At 49.9% G+C, this 26,156-nt stretch overlaps 1 long non-coding RNA gene across 1 annotated transcript; it reads left to right on the top strand.

Moving 5' to 3' along the window:
• Positions 1–7,315: 7,315 nt before the first annotated feature.
• LOC129736153 (uncharacterized) lies at positions 7,316–25,704 on the top strand. Its single transcript, XR_008732376.1, has 2 exons — positions 7,316–7,561; positions 20,303–25,704. It is a non-coding gene; the product is annotated as an uncharacterized LOC129736153 (long non-coding RNA).
• Positions 25,705–26,156: the final 452 nt, after the last annotated feature.

Genomic DNA, 26,156 nt, shown 5'->3' on the forward strand with positions numbered 1-26,156 from the left:
TATTTGCAGTTTCTTCCCCCTTCTGTTTTAGGGCCTTTTCTAACTGAAAGTGCCTACAGGGCTGTTTTGGGTTCTGTATTGCAAACGTTTTCTAAGGCACAGCATGCCCACCTTCCTACATCTTTGTCAAGCCTTATCTAATCCTTTTAGTAAACAGCTTACCGTTCTCTGAGGGCTGTAAATACAGGCTTAGACCGTTTTGTGGGGCTGGATCAGGGCTGTGTGTTAATGTACGGGCCCATGAAAGCATCTTGGTTCTATTAGAGCCCTTCCTAAATGATGGTTGCTTAGATGAGCATTTACAGTAATGCAAAGAAGAAGAAATTAGGCAATTGCTGTGAATGTCCCCTTTGGTTCTCCTGCGCTGGCGGTCGTGCCTGTGCACATCTGGATCCCAGGAGGTTCTCCTGGAATGTCTCCTTTGACCGCCTCTGCAACCATGTGCAGGTGCCTATGAAAACAAATGCAGTGGGCAAACCAGGACGTGCTCCCGGGGCGCGGGAGCGGGTAGCCAGCTGTGTGATGCTCTCGTTAGGTTTAAGCTTACTGCCAGGAGAAGGAAGATTTCTGCTGAGATTACAGAAGCCCAGGTAAGCTATTTGGGGATAACCTGTCTTGTTTTGGAACAGTTTTTAAAGCACTGGTGGCAGTTGATGGACCTGTAGGTGAATTGGTGAAGTCTGTGTCCGTTGGTGTTCTTGCTCATTTGTGAAGGATAGCAAATCCGTACGCCACCACTTCTCATCCTTGTGGGCTGCACAAGTAACAATGTAATCCAGAGCGTACCAGTGGAATGACAGCGGATAAGGATGAGATTACTTGGATGTGCTGTTTAAATCTTTCCTTATCCTGTGGTAAGCAAAGCATTGGGTATTCACGATGGGCTGATTTCTCCAGGTTCCTGGATTCCAACACTAGCTCAAGAGGATGCGTATACCCAGAGACCGACATCCTCACCCTTTCTACGGTTTGTCAGGTGGGACCAGTTTCTAGAAACTCACTCATCCGCTCTGGGGTGCGCGGCAGGGCAAAGCTGCACCAGGCTGACAAAAGCTGGTGCTTGCCTGCAGCGAGTGCCAAAGATGACAAAGCAGTTGGGTAATAGCTGACCGTGCTGTTCAGCCGGAAGGATGGGAGTATCCGAGAGGCAGTTTCATCGGGACTGGCTCAACTATCCATTCACCTCCTCTTCAGCCTCCTTGCCCTCTGCTGTAACTCTTGCATCCTTCTGGGAATATTAATATTTCATTTTTTCCAGTCAGAAGCAGGTTCATCCCAGGACTGCTTAGCAAGGCACGGCAACAAGTAAGGCAGACCGCAACAGGCAGCTGCGGTTCCTGCTGTTGAATGCAAAGGAGCCGTTACACGGGGGGAGAGGCAAAGGTGGGAGCCCTGCCTGCAATAGCAGGCGTGTCAGCACTGCACCAGCACAAGTGGCTTCTGAACTAGTGCACGCCTCCAAAACGTCAGGTGAGCACGTGTGCAGGGCTGGTAGAGTTTCTGCTGGAGGTGGCTCTTGCTGCTTAGTTTTGTTTCTGTGCACATCTGTGATGCTGTTTGGGGCTACCGGAACTCCCAGGCCTGTTTTTAAACACTGCGTTGGCCCTCTGTGCTCAGGCAGCATCAGGGCTGGTTTCCCTGAGGGACGGAGGAAGGTGCTGAGGGAACACGGAGCCACGGCCCCGGCAGCTGGGTGCCACCCTCGCTCTGAGGGAATCTGGCCTTTGCTCCCAGATGGCAAAATCCAGATTGCTTTATGTGCCTGGTTCTGCTGTACTTTGCCACTTGCTTTGGCTGCTGTTTTGCTATCAGTTGGATGAGGATCCCTGCCTGTCTTTTGTGACTTTGTTGACTGCAGTTTTCTCAACTGCCTTCACTTCTTACACAGGAAGCAAGCAGGGAGTTGTTTTGGAGGGTTTATCGTAAGAGAAGGACTCGTTTTGCCTGATTTGCTCTTTTCTTCCTGCTTCTGCTGTTTCACCTCAGTTTACCTGTTCAGTTCTGAATGTACAGGACCAGATTCCTCCCTCTTCTGTCCTCAGTCCATTTGCTTTGGTCCAGCCCCTGTGGTAGCTTGTCTCCAAGACTAGAAAAGGAGCCAGTATTTTCTGTGCTAACAAAGTGAGCATTGTAATGCAGTTGCAGAGTGGGTGGATGTGATTGCCAACAAACATACTCCTTCTGCTGGGGAGTGGATTAAAGCTCAAGGTGACTTTGTTCCTGCATAAATTCACTAACTTTCCCCGGGGAACTGAAGGGGCAGGGTTGGGAGGGGAGAAGTATGATAAATGAAAGTGTCGGAAGGAAATGCACTTACATGGCACACGCTACCAGGGCATAAACGTGTGCTCTGTGAGGAGCTTTCAACGTAGCTGAAGGAAGCACTCAATGGATAAAAAAAACCCGGGACGAAGTTGAGCGTGGCTCTCTGCAGGCTGCTGTCCCAGTGTAATTGCCTGGGTAAGTGGATTAGCAGCAGCAGCGTGGCTTGTTGGGGTTAGGCAGGCTCTGAGGGGAGCCAGGAGGGCACTGTTCCTCACCAGAGGAGGAGACACAGGCAGCGTTCTCTATGGGAAACAGCATTGCTCTCTACCAGTCAGACCTGTTTGACACCAAAAGCTGTGGCTGACGGTTGGGCTGTCATCGCGTGGGCTTGCTGGGAAGGGTCCCATGGAAACAGTTCCTTTCAGAGCTATTGCTTGTCCTTATCTGCCGCGAGGTGGGTATGGTGACAGCAAATCACATCTTGGGACACTTCTTCTCTGCTTTTGTTGCCATGGGAATCGGTGTCTTCCACAGCTTTGTCTCCTGTGAAAAAAAGAGAAGTATTGTTACCTCCCCTGGCTCCCCCACCGATACGTGCCGAAGAGGAAGGGGGCTGGGGTCAGCCGTGTGGCACCTGGAGCAAACGCTTGTGTTGGGGCAGGGCCACAAGGTCGTTTGTCTTCAAATCCCATCCGGCCGTGCACGTTCCTCTGCAGTAGTTACCACATCTGTGTGATGGGGTGGTGACGCAGAGCACAAGCAGGCAAGGCACGCTGGCCCAGGCAGCCCTGTGCCGCTCGCCCTAGGTGGCAGCCACAGAGCTTGCTGACCTCGCCAGTGTAACAGGGCTGGGACCTGCCCTTGCACCTGCTTCACAGTTTGGTAGAAGAATCTGGATCACGTGGCCTTCTGACATGCCAAACCAAGCGCCATTTCAAAAGTCTGGCGTGGCCCAGGGGTTCGAATGCCCATCCAGTGGGAACTCGGTGGTCTGCGGGGCGGGGGCAGAGGTGCACCAGGTTTGGGGGGGGGGGGGGGTGTCCCATCTTTTGTGTCCCTCCCCAGGCGACTGAGCAGCCCCCCTCAGGGATGCGGGAGCCACGCAGCTGGTCCTTCACAGCCAGGAGGCAAAGGCACTGAGGAGACTCCGAAGGGACCCAAGGAGTTCCAGGGGAGTGGGAACCCCGTCGGGATCCCAACCCAGCATCCGTCACCTCTCCTGTGCTTCAGCTCACGGCCGAGCCCGTTTGAGTGTGGTAGGGAGAGAAGGGAAACCGCATTGACAAAGCGAGCCCTAACTCTTAGGGGGAACTGTCTGGTCCCTGGAATTTTCCATGCTGTACGGGGAGCCAAGGCTCTCCCTCTGAATGTACCCTGAGGTGCTACGAGAAATCAGCTCCGTTCGGAGAGCGCCCTGCATTTGTACTGTACATCTCGTTCCTTCCTCCCAGCCCCTGCTTGTGTCATTTCTTTAAATCGTAACTGATCTCTATTTTAGTTACGCTTCTTGAGCAGGTTCCGATAGTGAATTCAAAGATAGCTGTCTGCCCAAAACTCCTACGAAATAAAGAAGTCGTGTTATTTCCACAGTACAAATGAGGAACTGAGTCAGAGGGAGGCTAAATGACACATCTGAGGTTACCCAAGAGGGCTGAGCACTGCTGGGAACCGAATCTGACAGTTCCTCTCCCCACTGCCGGAGCTCTTGCCCTCTGCCGCGCGGGATGTGGGGCATCGCCCCGCTCTGCCCCAGCCTTTCATCTCGGCCTGGGCCCTTGGGCTCTGAAATGAGCCATAAATGCAATCAACCCCTTTCAAGGGGAGAGAGTGATTTATCTTGAGCCCTAAACTTTTAGCACTGGAATTAAAAGTAGAATTTGAACTGGTCTGTGTAAATAACCCCACCATCACAATCCAGAGCTTTTGCTTAGACTTTGGTGTTCGTGGTGCCACCTTTTCCTGGGAACTGGCTGTGATGCCTCTGATTGACAAAGGGTTCATGTTTGTGCTGAAGCTGACGTAGCTTTTGTCGCTAAAAATGCGACTTGCTTTCGAACTGTGCTGCTTCATGTTATGTAAAGAATCTTCTTGATGTTCAGCCATTCAAGCTAAAGTGGTTGAATGTAGAAATACAGATGAGAAATGTGGGACTCTGGAGCAGCAGGAAAAAGTGTGCCATAGCAGTTTAACCTGGGATGCAAATAAAACACACAATTCTCTCTCAAAAATGTGCATATGTGTGCTGTATTTTTAAATTTTAAAAATATCTACGTAATAAGCTGTTTTAAATGAGTCATTATGAAATGCACGAAGTTTCACTTTCCCATCTGAGATGCATATCTCTGTGTTTACCCTTTTGCATATGTATGAGTACATACACATTTATAAATACATGAAATGCTCACACTGTTGTAGATAGAACAGTTTTTCCATATTTCTCCCTCTTCAGGTGGCGTTCTTTAGTCTTCGAGGATATTAATCACAAAATCCACTTTAACTTGTGCACTGCTAATTTAACAGAAAGGGGGTTCAATTACAGCTTGAAGCTGTTTTCTTTGCCCTTGACCTCTGTCTGTGAAAGGGCCTTCTTGGAAGTTGTTGAGAATATTGAATAAAATGATGCGATAAAAACAATGAATAATAGAGGGTGGGCAAGTAATGAGTCACCACGAAACACCGCCAATGGAATATGCTGAGCTCCAGCTCAGCTCAGTCTGGCTACCTATGCATCATTGCTGAGTTCTTCGAAATGTGCCACTACAAACGGCTGACGCAGTCAGCTAACCACAGTGAAATGGTACAGCTTCAAAGCTCTGGGAATAATAAAAGTCATGTCTGCCACTGTCTGCTTACTCACCCTTGAAACAAGCCGGTATGAAAGCAGCAGAGAGCGATTTAGGCTCACAAACAAAATGACTCCCAGGCTGTGATGTGTTAGAAATTAGTCATGTTTTGGTCTGTGCTTCTGATTTTGCTTAGCAGCCGTCTGTGGTGTCTCGGCCTCCGCCTGCTGTCCTTGCCAGGCAAGATGGGAGAAGCAGAGTTACGGCGGTAGGCTGTCTCCTCCAGAACGGAAAACGGAGCCCCCTGAGCTGCCCCACCACGCAAGCAAGGGCAGTGCAGGGCGCAGCGCCGGCAGGCAGCTCTCCGCTCCAGCACGGCCGTGCCACGGCCCATGGTCAGGGATTTGCACCGTGACCTGCTGCTGAGGGCTGAGATTCGCTGGCGCTGCCAGCAGGCAGGAGCGATGGAGGTTGGGAAGCGCATTGGACATGGTGTTTGCAGGCACAAAGGGACGCTTTATTGGTCTGGGGCTTCTCATTCAGCGGCTTCCCCAGTGTGGACACCTCCACAGGGAGGTCTTTTACCTTGGCCAGAAGAAAGGAGGGAAAGGTCGCCCCATTGTTCCTGGGCTTCAAAACTGCTTCCCCTTCCCCGAAACTGTGGGGCCAGTGGGGGACTGCTTTGGTGGCATTTTTCTTTCATGCATCTGGGGGTGGGTTAGCTTGATTTTCAAACACCTTCCTCCATCCGTTCCCTTATTGTACAGCCATATACTTCTGCCAGCAGTAAACCAGCAGTTAAAACGAAATCCCTTTCTGGCAGGCTCTGTGTGCCCCTGTCCCTGCTGCTCACTGCCGCGGGCTCAGCCCTGCCATACTGCTTTTGGGGGTGGGCGTACCCACAGGCTGTGGGGACAGCCGCAGCGTTGGCAGGAGGTGGGAGCTCGCTGGCTGCTGTGCCCACAGCCCTGACCGGTGCAGCTTGCTTAGCCCAGCAAGCCACAGACCCTGTGGGCTGAAGCTAGTCCCTTTCCTCTGCTGCTTCCGTCCTGGGAACCCACGGGGGCTGCTGGCATTTCCACTCGCTGTCCGCGAGAGCGGAGCCGCTGGATGGGGTGGGCACCCATCACCTGTGGGACACCAGCACTGGGGAGAGCTGTGATGGGAAACAGCCAAGGGAAACGAGCCCGAGGGTGCAACGCCATGCAGAGGTGGCACCTCGCTGTCCTCACTCTCTGAAATGAGGTGCCCAGAGAACAGGGAGGGAACAATGACGTTGCGGTGGCGCTGGTGCCTTGCTGGGAAGGTAAAGGGCCTGAGCAGTACGTGGGTTGACTTGTGGGGTGTGCAGAGATATATTTTCCCTAGTGCTGTGTGTGCCCTGGGTTGTAAGGGGTGCGGAGGCTGCCCGGTGCTCTGCCAGAGCCCAGTTCTTATCGACGGCTTTTTCTTTCTGCCCGGTACCAGGTCGCAGGGGAAACAGCCTGAGCAGTGGCATGGCAGCGCGCAGGGGATGCCCACCCGCCCCACGCACCCGCCAGCACAGAGACACGGCGCTACACAGACCTCACCTATGGCTCAGTCATCAGGGCAAGAAAACCTGTGCTGGCTCCTGTTTTCCAAATAAGAGCTAGGCGAGGCTGATAAATCCGAGCAGAAGGGCAATCCCAGTGCAACGGCTGCTTCTCATCAATGAGAGGACATCTCGCAGGTGAGGCCAGCTGCCCGTCATGAGGGCCTGCAAAGGGACCCCCTCCGAGGGGGTTACCCAGTGCGGCTGGCACAGCCCCAGGGACCCGTGTTGAGTTTGCATTGCTTTAATGTTTAACAGGTGCAGGTGCACCTCCGCAACCCAGGCAGCGGAGCAGGAGGCTGGCGGTAGTCAAAAAAGAGGAGGTTTTGCAGCGCATGCTGCAGGCACTTTTTGAAATGTTAATATCACATCGTCTTGCTTCTACTTTTCTGAAGTGGTAAAGCCCAACTCAAGCAAAAATCTTCCACTGGAGCTAATGAGAGCCATACATATCAGTCTTTTCAGCAGCTAGGAATTAATACAGAATATTTTATCCTTTAAAATGCTGGGCAAACATTAACTAATCCTCTCAACACCCTTCTGGGGTAGGTAAATATTACTCTTTCCCAGGTGCAGAAACTAAAGAGGAAAAGTTATGTGATTTGCTTAAAGCCACAGAGGGAATCAGGTGGGGGTAGAGATTTGGGGGAGGGTTTTTTATAGCTTGAGCTCACTGCAGGTGCTGCCTCTTAGCCAGCACTGGTTTGTAAACTTGGTTGTGGTGGGGGGGAAATGCTCTGGTGTCTCCTCAGTGCTGCAAGAAGCGGAGCAGCTGATGCACGAGCACGCCTGCTGCCGTACAAACCAGCGGTGCTCCAGGGTCTGCCCAGACCACCGACAAAAAGAAGGGCCTTTGCAGGCAGGGGTTTCAGGGAGCACACCGCTCTGCAAAAACCCTCTTTCTTTGAAGTCAGTTAAGTTTTGGCCAGTTGGCTTCAAGGTAGGACTTAATGCCATGAAAAGCTTGTTGCTTCCAGGCTGAGCTTGCCATGGGTGGGGGATGCCTCTCAGGGGGCTTAGCCCCCAGCCGCCCGCTTTAAAGCGGGTGATAAATGTTGTCTGCAGAGCTGGACTTGTTTATCTTTGGGATTTACATCACAGACAGAGTGGTAGGACAGTCCTGTGTTTGCAGACCTGGAGCTAAGCACCCGTTCCTGCCAGTCCGGCTTGAGGAGGGGGCTGCTGCTGCCCGGGCTCAGCCTTCCCACAGCCGCCCTCAGGCTGGAGCAAGGGTGACTGTTGGGAAACCAGCACCCTGTGCTCCTTGGGATGCTTGCCTCCTCGTCTTTGTGGCTGCGATTTTAAATGCGCTTATAGGGAGGGGTTTCTCTCGTTGTGCTTAATTGCATGACACTAACCTCTCCCTGCTGCCATTCCCTTGGTGTGTTGGCTTGTCTCCTTGCTTGTTTTCTCATCTCTGACCTGGTCAGGGCTTCAGTTCACAGGCGATGACATAAAATTCAATGGAAACGTTTGTGTGTGAAGCCGCTCTCGCCTGCAAAGATAAAGGTCACCTCTGTGCCTCCAAGGTAGCACCAGGGTTTACTATTTACCCAGCTAGCTACGGCTGCGGCCACTCCAGGGCAGTCGCTGTCCATTGGAAAGCCCTTGTTTGTTGTCCCCTGATCTGTTTCGGGTCGGGTCCAAGGCAGGGCCATGTAGTTGGTGTCTGTTACGGTGTGACGGGCTGCCAGGCAAGGCTTCTGTCTCTGCTGCATAGTGCCTGGGCTTTTTTAATTGGAGACACGTGGTTTATTATTTAAAAGAATATGCTTTCGCAGTCGTTTGTTAGGATTTTGTATCTGAGAGTGCTGCAGCTTGTGAGCCTTAAATTAAGCCATACGAAGGACATTGAGCACCTCGGGAAGGGGTTGCTGCAGAACCAGAGCCTATTGTTCTCACCCTGAATTGTGGGGAAGCTCTTTCCCCATGCCAGCTCTTTTACTTGGTAGCCAACTAATACACACGGTGGTTTGTTTCTGTCTCCATCTGTTCCAACTTCAGTTTATTCATGGCTCTGTAGGTATTGTACCCTCTGCTGCTTTTTTTTTTTTTTTTTTTTTTTTTTTTTGGATGAGTGCGCCTCCTCTTTTCATGGTTCACTTATTCATTTTGTAGGTCTCTGGCTTCCTTGTCAAGTTTTCTCTTTTGTTGTATTAATTGGTCTTAAATCTGTAGTCAGGTGCTGCGTGCACGCTTCCCGTGTACACCTTAACCATCTGCCGTGTTTCATCTCCATGGCACCCAGGCCAAATTCCAGCTCTGGCAATGACATCCTGCCTCCTCGCACTTTCCCTGGGCTTTTAGTTTGCTTTAGGTCATTTTTTTTTTTTTTTCTATCCTAACGTGCCACCCCACTCAGTGGGGGGGAGAGGTGCTCTTGGGTGGTGAGAGGCTCCAGGCTGCCAGCACCCATCTGGGGGCAAAACGTTCTGCAGCAGGCAGCTCTCCTGCCCGTCAGGGGCAGCCACAGCCAGCTTGGAGACTGGAGGGGAAAATGGCGAAAATATTGCATCAGAAACAAGATGCACGTTTGCAGCTCTGAGAGCAGTTGCATGACTTTCGGAGGCACGCAGTGAATTTTGCACTTCCCTGAACTCTTTTGCAGGAGAGAGTAAGTGGCTTTCTGAAATGGGTGCCATTGCCTCCTGCCTGTCCTTCTGCAGCTGTCAGCTGTAGTTCCTGAAGGAGGGCAGAGCAACTCCTGATAACGTTTACCTCTGGCCTTAACACTCCTAGACCTTGATACCTTCAAAGTAAAACCTGATGTGTCCAAGTGATCCCAGAGCATATTGAAGCTCCAGGAGTCTTGCTGGCACTTTTGTTTGTCTTATCTGACACTTTAATAGTGCAAGAGTTGTTAGCTTTACAGCCGGGTTTTGGGAGGACAAGACTGGTGTCTGTGTTTGGGAGTTGCTCTGTGCAGCACACGTTTTCCCTGGGGAGACAGCGGGTTCCTGCTACTTTTTTCCTTTTTTTTATTTTTATTTAAATACTGGATTCTTAGTATTGATGAAGAGATTCTCTAATGCTCTAAAACTCACTTAAAAGCATGGCTTGAACTTCTTAGGTACTTTGCCTACTCCGTGTCAGCCTGGAAGCTTTCTCTTCTCTCTGCTAATCCTGTTACTTCCAGTGAGAGCCCCAGCCATGGGGGTGAGCTGCTGGCAGGGCTCTGTCTTGCCTGCACTCTCCAACTGGGAGTCCTTAATGTCACAGCCTGGCTCCAGTTGTCACACCAAGTCGTGTACTGATGACTGTGGGTGGGTGGATGTGTGTATGTCCTCCCACTGTTAACCGCTTGCTGCTTATCATCTGATCTCAGATTTACTGGAACAACTTGTGTGGTTTAGTGTCGGCAGTCAGACCCCTGCTACCTCGGTATGGTTAGCTGCTTGTTCGTATGGTTTTACGTGCCACAACCTGTCAGGGGGCTTCTCCCTGGCTATCAGCAGGGTGGGAGTTCAGGGCAGGGACCTGGCCCAGGGGCCCCACTGCTGCTCGTGGAGGGCCCTCTCCGCTGGCCTTTCCAAGGGCATCTGCATGTTCTGCTCTCAAGCATTGCCAAACAGGAGAAACAGCGACCATGTCCTTCCCGAGGGTGCTGGCCGAGAGCCCTGGGAAGGGGCCATGCTCTTTGGGATCCCCACCCTGAGCCTGCCTGCCCTCCTTCCCTTTCCCAGCTGGTAAATCAGTGTGCTCTGCAGATTGCTCTGTGAACTCTTGGAAGGGACTGAAATTACCATTGTCCCCATCCTCCCCGAATCCAGCGTGCTCTTCATGTGGATTAGAGGTTCCCAGGCGCTTTGAGGCCTGTGCAAGGGCTGCGCTTTGGGCCACATTCCCCTCTGTTCCTCAGCTCCAGCTGGAAGCGGGGCCATTTTCCCCGCTGCGGAGCAGGACTGAGCCGGCTGGCAGGGCCAGGTGCCCGGCCGGGGCTGGGGCCGAGGCATGCGCCTCAGACTCTTGCCAGCTCTGTTATTAGGTGAATTTATGCACGCTCAATTAACTTCCTCCCTGTACCTTTCATACAATCCTGTGTACAGGTTATGGGGCGGGATGGGACTCTTCTGTGCATTTAAATGTTGGTAAAACACGTATAAAATTACATACCCCCACACCTTTGTGCTTATTGGCACTTGGCTACCCAGTCAGTAACACAGCTTTGACAGCAGTCTGGGTGCACAGCCCGGAGCTGCCAGCACCCACCAAGAAGATGGGTTCCTGCTGAGGGTGGCAGCATCACCTGCCTCCTATACAGCCTTCCGTAGCAGGTGAAACCTTCCTGGTTGAGTGCAGGACCAGTGGTGGGAGCTGGGCTACAGGCAGCCACTCGAAAGCAGGGCAATGATAGGCATTGCTTTTTGCCTCAGTAGACAAAGTGTCCGTGGGACTTCCAATGATTGACCGGTGGTGGTTTCCAGCTTTGGAAATGCCAAAGGAAGGATTGGGACAGTGGGAGTATTCAAGGGAGGGTTGCTGTGTGAACTTATGTCACCTCCTGGGCTTATGCAAACCAGGAGAAGGAACGTCAGGGCTCGACTTTGCAGAAGTCCTCTCGCCCTGCTCTACACACCATCCCTTGAAACAGCAGCAAGCTGCCTGTGCTCCCATCCTCCAGGCAGTGGAGGACAAAGTACTTGTACCGATGTGTCCCCTGGCGAGGCAGCACTGAAAGAGTAGGGAGAAAGACCAGTTCTTATCAATGAACAAAGCAGTACGGCTGGCAATAAAACTAGCACCAAAAACCCTGCAAGCTCAAATCCAAGCAATTTCTTGCAATATTATATATTATTTGTCTTTTGAGCCTTAAGGTCTTTGTGAAAACGGTGGCCTGCTTGGCAAGGTGTTAAACAGGCACACACATGCATATAGGAAAGCATCTGACCTGAAGTATTTAGAGTCCAAATGCACAAGACAGGGGCAAGGGGCAGGGAAAGGAAGGCTGATGGATCCCATTTCCCTGACAGGGAGTAGGCTGACTACAGGACAGACTTTTTTAATAATATTTGGAAGCACAGAGAAGGAGGGAGGAGGTTTCCCTGATGGGTCGCTTGCTGGGATGCTTCATAGCACAGCCTTTGGTGTATCTCTGAGTAATTAAATGTCCTTGAAAAGTTAGTCTTTGACTTGCGAGACTTGGGAGTTCAACACCAAGTTTTGACTCTGAAGTAGTCTTTTAACCATGGCAGCATCCTTCATTTGCTACAAGGTAAGACCTCTAGATCAGCAATACATTGGGTCAGATTTGATTGTTGGTTTACAACAACCAGTTGGGTTGGTTTACCAGTGTAGTGGGTCAGTGCTTTGCTTGTGTCTGTCCCCGCATAGCTCTAATTCCTGTACTGATGGAACAGTTTGTGAACTGTTAATGGATTTATCACTGCTCTTGCTCCTGTGAAAGAAAGAAGTTGTTTTTCATGTTTTACAAGTACATGATGCAGCATAGAAGAAATAAGATTTTTTTTTAACCTAGCGTCAGAGAAGAAAGGGCTGGCATGGTGTTAGCGTTGCCTCAGGTGGGCAGCACCCTGCCTCTCCCATGGGGATGCTTACAGCAGGGAGCAGAAATCCCCTGGTTAAGGACTCAGCCGGTGTTCCCTTCTCCTGCCTGTTTTCTCATTCCCACAGATCAGATCAGCCCTCTGCACCACAGCCTGTCACCTGATTTATGGGAGCCATAAACTGCAAAGCAGAAAGAAATAAAAATACTAAACACTTAGTTTTTTAAAAGGCCAACAGCGCATTGAAGTCTCGGTGATAATTTGCTCATAAAGAAATATTATGCTTCAGATCATAATCCCAGGCTGCAGATGGAGACTGAGATCTAGCCTGAGTCTCTCCCACTTAAACTGTAAAAGGAAGGGAATAGGATTTAAAAAACCCACGTAGCATGTGGGGATTAGGCTTGGCTATCTTGCTGTCCATCACCTCTGGTGTCTGGGAGGTCTTGTGGGGAACTACTGATGTTCTCCAGAAAAAAACTTTGTTCTCTGCTGGAGGGACAGCATGCTCACAGAGGGATGTGAGGCGAGAAGAGAGGGGAGGATAAATATCCATGAGCAGCAGTCAAGCAACTGAGATTTACAGGCTATGTGGAAGTGCCCAAATTGTTGAACTGAGGGCTGTTCCCCTTGGACTAAGCAGGGGGTCTTGCCTACTTGAACTGTAATATTTTCAGCCTGGCCAGGCCAAATGCTTGTTGGTGCTGCTTGGGCAGCAGTTGCCTTTAATAGTTGTTGCTGAACACTCCTTTTTGGTCAATGCAGATGGATGTCTCTGTTTCCAGCAGTGAAAACCAGCCCCCAGCCAGCACAGGAGCTGTAAGAGCACAGAAGCAGTAGGCAACATGAGCAGGTTAGACCTTAAGTGGTGTCAGTGTTTGATTGCTAGAGAGGTCTCCCAGCTGCCCCAGGCAGGCGCCTGCTCCGGACAGATAAAATTATTTTCTGGTTAAGCTTTCTGCTGCAAACACCGCCTGTGTCTATTTACCTACTGGGCTTGCACTGGTGGTGGGCACCCGGCGGCTAAAAGCAATGCGTTTCTCCAAAGGGTATCAAGGATTTCGCAGCCAGTTCAGTGCAGCTGTATTTTCTCCTATTTGATCTTCTCCACCTTACCCTGTCAAAACCACCTATTAGTCCATGCCACCTCAAATGAATCCTGCTGTGATGCTCTAGGGTTGTAGGAGAGCAGGAAGGTTGTCAGCAATCTGTTTGATATTTAACCCCCCCCCGCTTCTGTCCTTTCCTTACATCCTGCAGGCAGGGAGGGTGCCAGCAGCGCGGCCTTGTGCTCTGAACAGCACAGAGCTTGGTTCCCTTTTTCAAGTCTTCTTCCTACAAGAAACTTTTCTTTAGAAGAGATTCTTGCTTTCTCAGATACGCATCCTAAATGTGGTCATGTAGGGCCATTTATAGACAGGGGAACTGGGAGGAAATTGTCACTTCCGGGGTGTTTTTTGTTTTCCTCCTTTTTTTTTTTTTCTCTCACCTGATAATCAAAATGAATGGATTTTCCAGGAAGCCCTAACTCTGCTCTGGGGCTTATAATATTGATGTAGCCCACTGTTCCAGCTCAGTTCCAGGTGCAGCCTTAGCAGTGTTGAATTATCACCTCCCCTTGGCCTGCTGGCCACACTGCCTCTGACATTGCCCGCTCTGCGGTTTGTGGTGTTTGTGATGCGAGCACACTGCTAACTCTCACAGCCTGGCATGCCTGTAACTCCCGGGTCCCTTTCAGCTGGGTGACTACTCAGCCAGCCTGTTCCCAGCCTGCGCTGATGCCTGCTGTTATACCATCCCAAGACAGAGCTTTGCACTCCCCTTCCTGTGCTTCGTGAGGCTGCTATTGACCCAGAATGTGAGTTTCTCAGGGTTTTTTGGATCCTCCGTTTGCTGAGGCTATGATCTTTCTCCCATGCTACATTTAAAGGGTTTTTATTACTCCTTGAGAACTACTGAAGTTCAGCCTTGCTGCATCTTGAAGGCTTGCTGGTGATCTCAGCAGACACATGTTAATGGTAACCAAAGGGGCAGGGTACTGCATTTCAACAAGGACTTTCTTAATTAAAATAAGAAGGCTTTAACAAAAACAGATCCAAAGCTTAAGCAGCCTGGTTGAAAAGGGAATCTGAAGTATTTAAGTTCTCCCACAAAGACGCTGCTTGGGCAATTCCCCAGTTCCTGGGGTGGTCCTGGGCTTGGCAGCGCCTGTGCTCCTGGAGCAGGAGATGCTCCTGCCCTGCTTGTGCAAGCAGGAGGGTTTCAAACACTCTTTATCAACGCCAGGGAAGCAAGGACATGAGTCTAGTTTAATTCCTCCGGGGAAAAAAAAAATAATTTTACCTTGTATATTAATCCAGCCAAGAGTGTTCCCTCCTCTACAGCCCTTTACAGTGCTGAATGCTGTAGGGGAAACCTCTCCAGGAGAGAGGCCTTACAGGCTATTTCTCCTCTAGTTAGAACAGGCAGTTCATTATCTTGGCGAAATCAAAACTTTCAAAGCTTCTGGTTGTCCCCATCTTTCCCCTAGTGTTTCCTGAAATGTTTAACAGCATCCTCTTTGCCTGTTTCCCAGAGACTGGGTTCCTCTTTGCAGTCAAGGTTTCCCTTTCCCTCCTCCTCAGTCACTGAGCAGCAGGGACTTTATGTCTTTGCAGGGAAAACAAATTATTGTGATGGCCAAAATGCACTATTTCTTCTGGTAAGTGTCTGCAGAAGTGGAACTTTGTTCCTTTCTTCAATTGTATTTGCTTCTGCAGACATGAGGGAGAAGGGATGCCTGCTCCCACCAGACACGAAGTACACTTGGGAATGTAGTGAATTTTTCAGTGATGCCTTTCAATACACAGTAAGAAATCAGCTCTGAACTTCATTCCCTCAAAACCTGGCCTTTGATTAAAAGGTGGCAAATGGTGTGTCCTTGCAGGTCTGGCAATAGGCGCTGGTACCATCTGAATAGCAACGAACATCTTGCTTCTAATAGGGCTAAAATAGTGGCACTCTGTGGGTCAGAGTAAGCAATAGTTGCATGTTCACAGCCGGTGCCAGAAGTGGTTGATAAATCACTGATCACTCCAATAAAATGCTCAGAAATGAGGAATGTTTCCAGTAACTTTACTTGGACGTTCTTAACTCTGACCTTCAGGGAGCACAGATACTTACAAAGAATAATTCACAGATACTGTTCATTATAAAGTATCCAAATGAAAATACTTTAAACCAGAGAGCTATATGCTCTCTGGACATCTACAGGTTTGGATAAGCAAGCAAGCATGCTTTTGCATCATCCTTTAAGTCAGTGTAGGTTTGCTTCTTGGGTATCAGGTCCAGCGCAGTTACCACACTGGTTTGGGCAGCAGCTGCAAAGTAAATGAAACATGTTTGGCTCTTTTGCTTGTGAGCCTGCAGGGAAGCTGGGGGTAGCAGCGGGTGTTTGGCTGCTCCGCTGCTGGGGAGGTGGTTATAATTTCTGTGTGACCCCTTTTCACTGGGCAACTTGGTTGCTGCAACAGGCGTATGCTGGGGTAAGTAGTGCTGATCCCAGGCCACCCAGGATTCAAAGCATGCCACCTGCTCAGCTTCTCTGTTGCTTTGATTTTCTTTCTGGTGTTACCCTGCCCAGTGAAACCTATGAAAGACTACATTTGCAGTGCCATCCATCAGCGCTTCTCTTTCTGGTTTTATCAGTGATGGGCTCTCACCTTCCTTTCTGCTTTGGTTCATAAGATTCTTCTTTCCTCTGTGCCTTTCATGGAGCTCCTTTGCACGTGCCCTCGCTGCCTCCAGTGGGGTGTTTTCTGCCCACCAGTGGGGTGACCATGTCCACGTCTGCCAGGGCTGCTCTCCCTTCCTCTGCCTCTGAAGGAACGGCTCCTCGGGAGCAGTGGTCAGCACAGCAGGCAGCGGACAGAAAATCACCCCTGGGATCTTGAAGTTTCTTTTGGAGGTGACCTGGCTTGAGTGGGCTTAATGGCTTGACAATAGACTGGCTGCAGGAATCACAGTGGTCCCCTTGCACACGACTCTCACTGCTCTCATCTGATGCTGAGGTGCAACGCTGACTCCATTACCCATCTCTGCTTGTCCAGTGGCAAAGCAATTCATTTTCCGAGTTGCATAGTCTATTGAACACTTCTTTAAATTAGGGCACTGGAGGTGTAATTTAGATTAGGGTTAAGTTCCAGCTGCAGGGGACACACAACATGCAGTGCGTGTGCCAACAGCACACTCATCTCACCAGAAAGCAAATAAATCTGCCTTCCTGGCAGAGAATTCCCTCCTAAACCCAGGGACCCTCTCAGGCTTTGCTGGGGTGCAAAGGTTGTTCACGGTGAGAGGAGGGAGCCGTGGCCTGATGGAGATGGGCGAGCAGCTGGGCAGAGCCGGCTCCTCAGGTGCCGGGTGGTGAATGAACGCTGTCTCACGACCCAAACGCACAGCGGTGCAGTGGAGGTCTCTGGGCAGATGGAGTAGGGGATGTTTTCTGTGGACATCTCTTTTATTCCTAGGAAACCTGCGTGATAGGCTTTTCAAGTCCGCTGTTCCAGAAGAGCAACTAAACATGTGCTGAACTTTGATCGTGCGAGTGTTGGCGTTAATAAGTTACAAACTGACCCAAGTGCTCTGCAGGAGCTGAAGGCAGCCTGGGGGAAGTTCCCTGCTTTTCAGTCAGAGGCACCTCGTTACACCCCATCCCATTTGCATCGGCTTCATTAACTCAGGCAGCCTCTCCAGCTTGGATGCCAGGACGGCTCTCTTAGTCACTTTAATTCAGCTCTGGGCTGGTGCAACCAGCTGCTGAAATGTGGCTGTGCAGGAACTGCAGCATGGTGCAGGCCCGAGGCTCGGGGGAGCAGAGCTGCCATGTCCCCATCTGCCCGGGGAAGCAGGGAGGTGTCATGGAAGAGCCATGGAGAAGAGAGGCCGGGAGCTCTGCCACCGACGCACTGTCCACCTCCAGTCTTTCTCTTTTCTCTGACTTTTCATAGCCCAAGTTAAAGGCCTTTTGCTTTATATGGCTTTTTGCTTTATCTGCCGTTGAAGTCTTTTCTTAGTTGGTGGCTTTGGGAATGACTGCCTTGCTTCTGAGACTTAGTAGTTGCTGGGAATCTCCTGTCCACTGAACTCAGTATGATTCCTGCTTATAAAGCACAAGTATACTTTACAAGAGCTGCTGAAGCTTCACTGTGAAGTGCAAAACCCAAAGAAGGAAGCAATGCTGTTTAGATATCATGGTTTCTACTTTTGGGTTTGGTTTTTTTTTCCTAAAGTAGGAATTTTACAGTTTAGCAAAAACGTATTCCTGAACAAGGCTTGTTTGGAGACCTTCTTGTTGATGGCCCTAGGAGCTTTTTTTGCAACAATTACATAGAATTTATTTTAACTACACCAAATACAACAACAAATAGGAAGAGAAACTGAACTTTGGATACAGCCTTCCTCTTCGATGTGCACTTCTTAGTACCAGAAAATGCCAGAAGCCGTTTTTCCAGCAAAAAACTGACAAATGCTCTCTTTAACTGTATGTGTACAGCTGCCTCCTTACCATTCCTGTCCCTTATACTCACCCATATAGTCACCCTTATAGACACTTCAGGCTCCATCAGCAGCCTCCATACAGTGAGTTGCCTGGCTCATTCCTGGACCCTGTCGTTCTCTGCTCCGGAGCGCCTGGCACTGCCTCCTGGCAGTGAAGCGGGCACGTGCCGGAGCTCCTTTGTGGTCCCAGGTGCCACCCTCAGGAGCAAGCTTTTCCCTTGGGTTTGGACCTTATCTTTATTTCTTTGCTTATGTCCCATTGGTCGTATTGTCTGAAGGATACCCACCTTGCTGTTGTTTCTGTGTGTGGCTAAGGTTGCTTGTGCAAGCAGTGCCAATGGGGAGGTATGAGACAGCTGAGGGTGGCCAGGGCAGGGACTACGTGAGCCAGTGTGCCATGCCTGGACGAGCAGTACCTCTCTGTGGTTGCTTGCTAGAGCTGGCCTATGTGCTGCAGCTGCCGTGGGGCCAGGCAGCATTGTAGTCCCTTGGGCGGTGGCACGGGTGTCACAGGGTCACCCTGCTCCCTACATTGGAAGGACCCGGCTTCTCTTCATCTGGTGCCTCCAATGCCAGCTTGCAGGGGTGGTGGGAGAAGAGGCAAGCAGTGTGCTGCAGCTGGGGACTGACCCCCAGGGGCTTGGCAGTTAATGGTTCTGCCCTGAAACAGGGGAACCTGGGTCCTGCCACCAGCCCTGCAGGACCTGAGGGGCTGTAATGCTGCAGCCACAGATGTGGCTCGCACAGAGCGGGCCACGGCTGCCACTTGACAAAGCAGCAGAGGTTTGGCAGAGGCATCTGTGCCACTCCTGAGGCCGGGAGGGATGCGGTGGAGCGTGGTGGGTGCTCAGTGTACACCAGTCATTGCTGCCAGATCTGCTCCCTAATGCAGCCTAGCAGGGCTTGCTGGCCCTGTATCGGTGGTGTGGGGGGAGGGCAGCCCTACTGCTCCCCCCCCGCAGGACCAGGTGACCATTCCTCATCTCCCACAGGTGTCGCAGGGCCAAATCTCTGGAAGGAGCAGGCGACCCTCAGGAGGGGGCCGCCAGGTGCCCTGTAGGTTTAGAATAACAACCCCCTGGGGTGCATCTGCCTGTGCGCAGCCCCCTGCTCCCTACCTGCGCTCTGGGGCAGCAGGGGCACAGCCGTGTGCCAGACAGGCACGTACGGCAGGGCCAGGGCAGGAGGCTTTTCGCACGCGAGGGCTTCCTCCAACAAAGCCGTTTCTGTCCTGCTCCCAATATTTCTGCCTGTGCAGTTGGGGACTGGTGGGGTGGAGAAGCACAAAGGACCCCAGACAATAGGGCGAGCGGGAGCATTCCTCACACCCATGGCGGCCAGAGAATTAGCTTTGTCTCCAGCTGCTGCCTCCCTCCGCTTCGGTGCTGTCCTCCCCTGCTCCTTTGTTCCCGCGCTGCCTGCCAGGGGTGAGACAGGCAGGTGAGCGGCGTGCGAGGCAGGGAGCTGGCGACGTGCTGCGGCGGGTGCATATTAATGGATTTCTCCAGCCTGTCACTGGGTGTTTGACTTGATTCATGAGACTCCTCCGTCTTGGGGACTACAGATGCGGCTGGGAGGGAGAGAGAGCAGGGAGAGAGCTATTGTCTGCCAGGCCTGGGGCCCTGCTGGTGCCACTCTGGCGGCTGCCACCGCCACCCCGAGCCGCAAAAGCACTTTGCACCTTTGCCCCGATGTCCTTCCCGTCCTGGGTGTCTGTCCGTCCAGGGTGATGCCAGGTGGGACCAGCTGACACCTGCGCATCAGTGCGTGTCCCTGCAGCATGAGGCTGCACAGGGAAGGCAGGCAGGCAGGCAGCTTCCCAAACACACGCCCCGAAGTGCAGGAGCAATTGTGCTCCAGTCACAACGGGCTGCTCATGCAAGTGAAAACACTTCCACCCAGTGCCTTAACTGGCATCAGAAATCCAGCACAGAAAAGCCTTTTTGGTGCCTTTTTTTTTTTAAATGGCAGCTGTAGATTTTACTCTAGATTTTATGACTGGCTATAATTTTTGAACAAAGTAAATACACAGGTGGTGGACAGATATTAGCCAGGCAGCAGTCAGCTTCTGTCTCAAAAAGGCTGATTCAGGTACAGCATTTGATAGTGCTCACGTGAAAAGGGTGCATATGGTAATACCAGGGAAGGAAAACAAACGGGACGGAGTGTCCATCATGCTGACAAAGACCCGGATTGTACATGCTGGGGTGCAAATAGGATTGTCTGCCCATTCAGCCGACTCTGTCTTCCCTTTTCCCCATCCCCAAGCATCGGTAGTGCCTGAACTCCTTGGGGAGCTGTTTGAGTCAGGGGGACAAATGTGCATGGGGGAGGGGGTTGAAGGAGCACATGGAGGAGGGATAAGAGCAGAGAGGGTGCTGCTTTCAGGGGCTACAATAGAAAGGGCTAGCTGGTGGGATAAAGCTCCGTAGTCGGGTTTGTTGGACTGAATGAAGGAACCTACAGATGAGCTTGTCTGACAGCTTTCCTTTTATATCTCTAACATGCAGTTCATCCCGTCCTGAACTATACATTGAACAACACCATGCAACAATACCATGCTCCAGAGCAAAAGTGCAAGGTTTTATTTATTGGGGTTTTTTTAATTTTATTTTTGGTTTTGTTTTTCTTTTTCTTAGCTGTCAAGGAATAAAGCTGAACTGAGGGGGAAAGGAGCATTTATTCCCAGCAACTAAAGATAGGAAGGCTGAAAACAAGGACTTTCTCCAGGCATCAAACCCCACCTCATGGTTTCCAGTAAACTACTGGAACTACAAAACAAACAAATGAAGAAATGTCAAGGTATATTTACTCTCCTGTTAGCCTCCTGTTCTGCTCCCTCTCTGGTGCCTTTTGGCAGCATGCAAGGGTGCACCCCAGTGCTGTGTCCTGGGAAGGGGGCATGGCTGTGATCCTGGTTGGGGTGAGGTGACTGAATGAGTACCTGGCTTGCAACTCCTGCTCTCCGGCTATCACAGCGTGGAAAGGGTGCTGGAGGGGAGCCTGCGTTGGGAAGAGCGGTGCTCGGGGCTGTGCCAGCCCTTTGCGCTGTCTGCTCTCAGCGAGGCAGAAAACCGGTTCTAAAGGGGAACTCGCACACACCTGTTTGCAGCTGAAGCCAGAGCAGCTTATGTTAGAGGTCACCCGGACTTGACTGCCATCAAATATTGGCTGCAAGTGAGACGGGTTTCTTGAATGCCATGTTTTACTTGGTGACACATCCAGAACTTCTGGGAAGAGCTTTTTCAAATAAGATTGTCCTCAAACTTTTTGCAAGTCTCTTTTATTCTTTTCTTCTTCTTCCTTCTTATAAAGACAATTAGGCAATCACAGCATTTTGATGATGTTGTTTCTTAGCCTCTTGCTTCGTAGCTCATGGCCTTCCTGAAGAATCAAGGAGATGCTGATAAATTGGGTGTAGGAGACTTGCCTGCTGTTCCTTTCCCTGTCTAACGTTCCTCCCTGAGCTACCCTTGGAGTGCATCCTGCCCCTAGTTGTTCTGTTAACTTGTCTCTACTTGTAACACTCTGTACATAAACCACAACCGGGTGCTTTTTGCTCTGATTGAAATCATGCTGTGTAAAAGAAAATACAAATTAGCTCTGGCCTTTGGGCTCCTGACAAGTTTCCAGCGCTGCTTTCAGCACCACAGAGACCGTGTAACTCTGTGTCCTTCGTGCAGTGACGTCTCCTGCTCCGTCATGAGCTGGGCTGGCTGCCGCACATCCACGTTCAGCCGTTAATACTTCAAGCAGCTTTTAGCACTGAAGGAGGAAGAGAGATTGCCAGCAGCTGGGTGAAATGCAGGAACCTGCTTTTTCTTGCTAGGGGACAATAATGTGGGAAGGGGTAAAAGGAGGAGGATTTCCTGGGTAATTCCCCAAACCTTGATGTTTGTGCAAATACTTCCTGGTCTAATGTATGCCAAGTGATTGGGGAGCTCAGCATGGGGAGAGCTAATGCTTCAGTACAGGATTAACCCTTGAATGAAGAGTACGGTAGCATCTTATACAAACTATGGCTTAAGTTTGTCAGACCTTTCATGCAATGAAGCACAGGACACTTCCCTGCCTCCTTCAGGGATTCAGGCCATGCACACCATTTCAGCGTTGCTGAGGCTGCAGCTATCATGTCGCATTTTCAGCAGAAACCTTTAAGCCTCAGCAACTTCCTCCAAGGATGCTGAACCAAACGTCACCCAGACCCACGAGTTACAGATGACATCGCTGGTTCGAAATGGTGTGTGGGAACGATGTGGGCGAATGTTCCCTACACTGGGTGTTTTCTAAAGGTCTCTGAAGCATAAGGCATGACTGAATGACTTGTGTTTTCTCTAAATGACGAGTGGGTGAATCTTGAATCATTGGGCTGCTTTTATTTTTGTTAGATGTGTGTGGGCTGACAACATGACTCAGTATTTTCTCTGCAGATGCAAAGATCATATTGCCAATTCTGGGTATACTTCAGGCAGTTTCATGCAGAGAACTGGAATGCTTTTCTAGTCTGGAGCTTTGCTTTTTGGCAGCCTTAAGCTTCTTGATGTGAAAATAAGCAATTAATTTTAAAAATGAGTGCTTTGCCAAAATGTACAAAAATACAATGAAGAAATGGCCGAACATTTGAAAACTACCTCTGCCCCCATGTTTTCCCAACAATTTATCTGATTATTTTTGTTATTCTGGAAAGGTCCATAAATGTCTGATTTTTCTTTCTGATTCTCCCTAGTCTCAGTTACTGCTGGGTGATCTCTTTGGCTGCTGAGTATCATCTCTGCTATTAGTTCAACCAGCCGTGTGCTGCTGGGTGAGAGCCACTGGCCTCTGAGTGATGGTTGTGAGTTCTCCCCCTCCTCCCAAGAGACAAGTAGGCATATTTGTGGATACATGTATGTGGTTCAGCCAGTACTCAGAGCTGACACAGAAGTCCCAGAAAATTTCACTTTCTCCCTGCTGGAAACCTCCCTGCCACACTCCCCCTTCTTTATCTTCCCTTTATGCCATGTACAGTGTATGGCATGTGCTTTGAGAGATGCATGAGGCCAGGCATGGGCTGTGGACGCTTTTATTTTGCAATGGTGAGTGCTCTCTTCTCCCACACCCTCTTCTCTGCTGCTGAGCAGAGTGCTGGTAGTCATGTCCTTGACTTAGCAAGCAACCTTGACTTAGCAAGCAAGAACAGGTTGCTTGCTAAGACCCTTACCTGTAATCATAGCCCAGCATCCTAGGGCCACTGATAAACCATTTTTTCCCTGGTGATACCAGCCCTCAGCCCACCATAAACCTTGCTGAAGATCTGGGAATGCCTAGACAATAACAGACTTGTGGGTGAAGGATGCTGTATGGCAAAGGTTGTCTTTTGGGAGATCAGAAGATGTTCTGCCTTATAGATGTATTCTGTAGAGCATGCAGGGTGAAATGAATTGCATACACCCTGCTTTTTTTGATCTGTAACAGCAACTGTAACAGTAACTTTAACCACAGGAAAATTCCCACGCTCAACCGCTAGCAATGGCCTTGGCTAACGTGACCTGTACTTAGCACTGTGACCCAAACCCCACTATGCTCCCAACTCTATACTGGCCCATACAACAGAGAGCCATACCTCACCCATAGCTAATTATAAGCCATGTGCATAAGCATGTATTGTAGTTCTAGGGGACTGTATAATTTTCCTATTGTTCTAGTTCCTCAGTACTAAGATCTACTCCCTATTCCTGACATTTTCTCTAGCCTCTGCTGCCCACCCATGGCAATAACTAACTCCAAACTTAAGGTTGAGCACATCCATTGTCCCTCCAGACCTCACAGGAAGTGATTTGATTTGGTTAGCTCAAGTGCCTTTGCAGCCCTGTCCCAGAATGATAAGAACTGGGCACCAGACCTTATAATATCTCTTCAATCCTCACATTATTCAGGAATAATCCTACACTTTCAGCCCTTTTTCCCCCGAAGCCTGATTCCAGCCTTAACCATAAACTATCAGCCAACACCCCTTCAAACATAACCCCAAGCCTTCTGCCTTGGTGAGTACCAGCACCCAGGCTTGCCCTGAGGAGCAAAGAAAGAGGTGGTGTGCTCTTTAGTCCTTCATGCCCCAGTCCCCAACCTTGACTTTCGTGTCTACAGACCTGATGCGCTTTACATATGGGCCTGTACCTCTGAGTGCTGGAGTCCTCCACCCCTGCCAGCCCCCACCCTCCTGACTGTGTTTCCAAGGTCTTTGCTGGAGTCCAGGTACGGGGCTGGGGGCAGCCAGTGGGGCTTGCTGGGTGTAGAGGTTGGAAGCTGTGTTTGTCAAGGGTTGTGCTCAATAGGGCAGGGCACATTTTGGTGGAGATTAAGGTGCAAAGATTTTGTTTGGGCATGGCTTGAAGGATGAACTGGCTTGCTCCAGCTGCTGAGGGGATGGTAGGACGGGTGCAACCTAGAGCGTGGGCCAAGGGGGAATATGACAGTGTCTGTACATCAGTGAGACAGCAGGGAGATGATCACAGAGAAGCAGCGCTGGGTTAGGGATGATTAGAACAGCCTGAGAATGGCCAATGTGTTCCAGTGACCCTGCTCCTTTCTTAAGCTTCATTGACCCTACCTGCTTACTTCTCATTGCCTTTCCACTGGTTCTTCATCACCGTCCTCGGTCCTTGACCCAAGTCTGGGTCTCCAGAGCCACTTGCTGCTCCAGCGCTAGTTCTTCAGCCCTCCCCAGCCCTGTGGCACTGCTGCCTTGCCTGCTTTCGGCAGTCAGAGCGCATCCAAGGGGCCAAGCACATGAACATGAGGTTGCTTATTACAAGACGCCCTGCACCCCATATTTCATGTTGGCATGTTTTCCTGGTTGGGAGCTGAGGAATGAAAGTGCTATGGCCCCAGGTCTCTTCAGGTGTCAACTTCTTGCTGTGAATAATGAGCTTGCTTTGGGTTGGGCTTGACACTTGCTTCATTTATTTATTTGTATTCAAAGTTGGTATTGCATGTTTTGTTTCTAAATGGCATTTAATAAGACTGTCATATAAAAGCTCCACAAGTTTCTGCAAAGAATACTTACTAAAAGTGGTTTTGTAACCCTTACAGTGTGTGGTCTTTGGCTTTTCTGAACTTTTGCTGTGTCACATTTAAATATTGTTTAGTATAGTTGGAAAGAAAGCTTGGAAAGAGAAAAGATGTCAGAGAGCAGATTAGAACAAGAGGGAGGTGGAGCTGGTTATGCTTCTTTTTTGCAACAGATGAAGTCGGTATTCCCCACCTGCTGAAGGAGTACCTACAGCAGACTGTATCACCAACACACCTTATTCTGAAATAAATTACAACAACAAAAGGATGTTGTTTCTGGCAGTAGACAAAGTGCTTATTAAATGGTGAGCTTTGCTTTGCATGCTTAAGGTCGCAACTTCTTTCTTTTCCAAAAAAACTAAGTTTGTTGCAGTAATCGAGGTTGGTGAAGGGAAGGTCCCCACAGAGTGCTGAGACCAGCCTGCTTCCTCGTTCTTTGCACTCTCATCATTGGGCAACCTTCTTCTCTGTCAAGTGAAAACTTCCTTGTCCAGCCCAGTAACACTGGGCTCACCCTGAACAAAACAAGGTCTTCTCCCCACGTAACGCCCATTAGGCAGCGTCACACCCCTCTCTTACAGGAATACCCATCGGAGTGCTTTATGAAGGTGATTAAGGGTTTCGTCATTTGCAGACACCTCCTGAAGCACAATATGTGTGTGTTTTTATGGCCACTTTTGGATAAAGGCACCACTGCAGCTGGTAACTGCAATTTCAAGATAAAACTCGCCATGTGTCAGCCTAAGAAACAGCAAATAAAGGAGCAAGGAATTGCTCATTTTCAGACTCCAGCATGGCTACATACGCTTACTGATGCTTTGTTGCACAAATGCAGAATAAGAACTTTAACCTGAATGATTGTCTCTTTGTAGTTATTGTATTACCTGTAATTGTTTCTGCAAGAGCTTGCAGGCTCTGCCATTAATATGCATCTTTCTGGGTGTGCTTTTGAATAAGATTAATAAAGGAAAACAGTATTTTTCATGAGAAAGCCTCTTGGTATGTGTTATTTCCAGAAACCATGAAATCATCATTTGTTACTTTACCCCTCTTAAGCTTAACAGCTTTTTAGAGGACTGGTGTGTCTGCGGCCACATTCTGAGTTGCTGAAATAGTGAGATGTGTTGGAAAACAAGAGTACCAAAGCACCCACTAACAACATCCTGCAGGTCAGAACTCCGAGCACTTTCTAAATAGGTCAGGGTTTGGTCCGAGAATCTGGTATTTCTTGAAGATGTCCTTTAAATTTCCTTTACTTCTCCATTTGGTCACGTAGCCTGTGTGCTGGATTTATTTGTTTTGCAGTTCTTTGCTGTCAAATCATCATCTCGTGTTGCTGTCTTATATAAATGTTAACATTAGCTAGCTTCACAATAACAGCCTGGAAAGGAAACATTTACTTCTGAGCTTCCCCCTGCCAAGCAAATGTAGTGTATGTTTTTT

Source organism: Falco cherrug, chromosome 5 (assembly GCF_023634085.1).
Source record: "Falco cherrug isolate bFalChe1 chromosome 5, bFalChe1.pri, whole genome shotgun sequence".
Classification (NCBI taxonomy): domain Eukaryota; kingdom Metazoa; phylum Chordata; class Aves; order Falconiformes; family Falconidae; genus Falco; species Falco cherrug.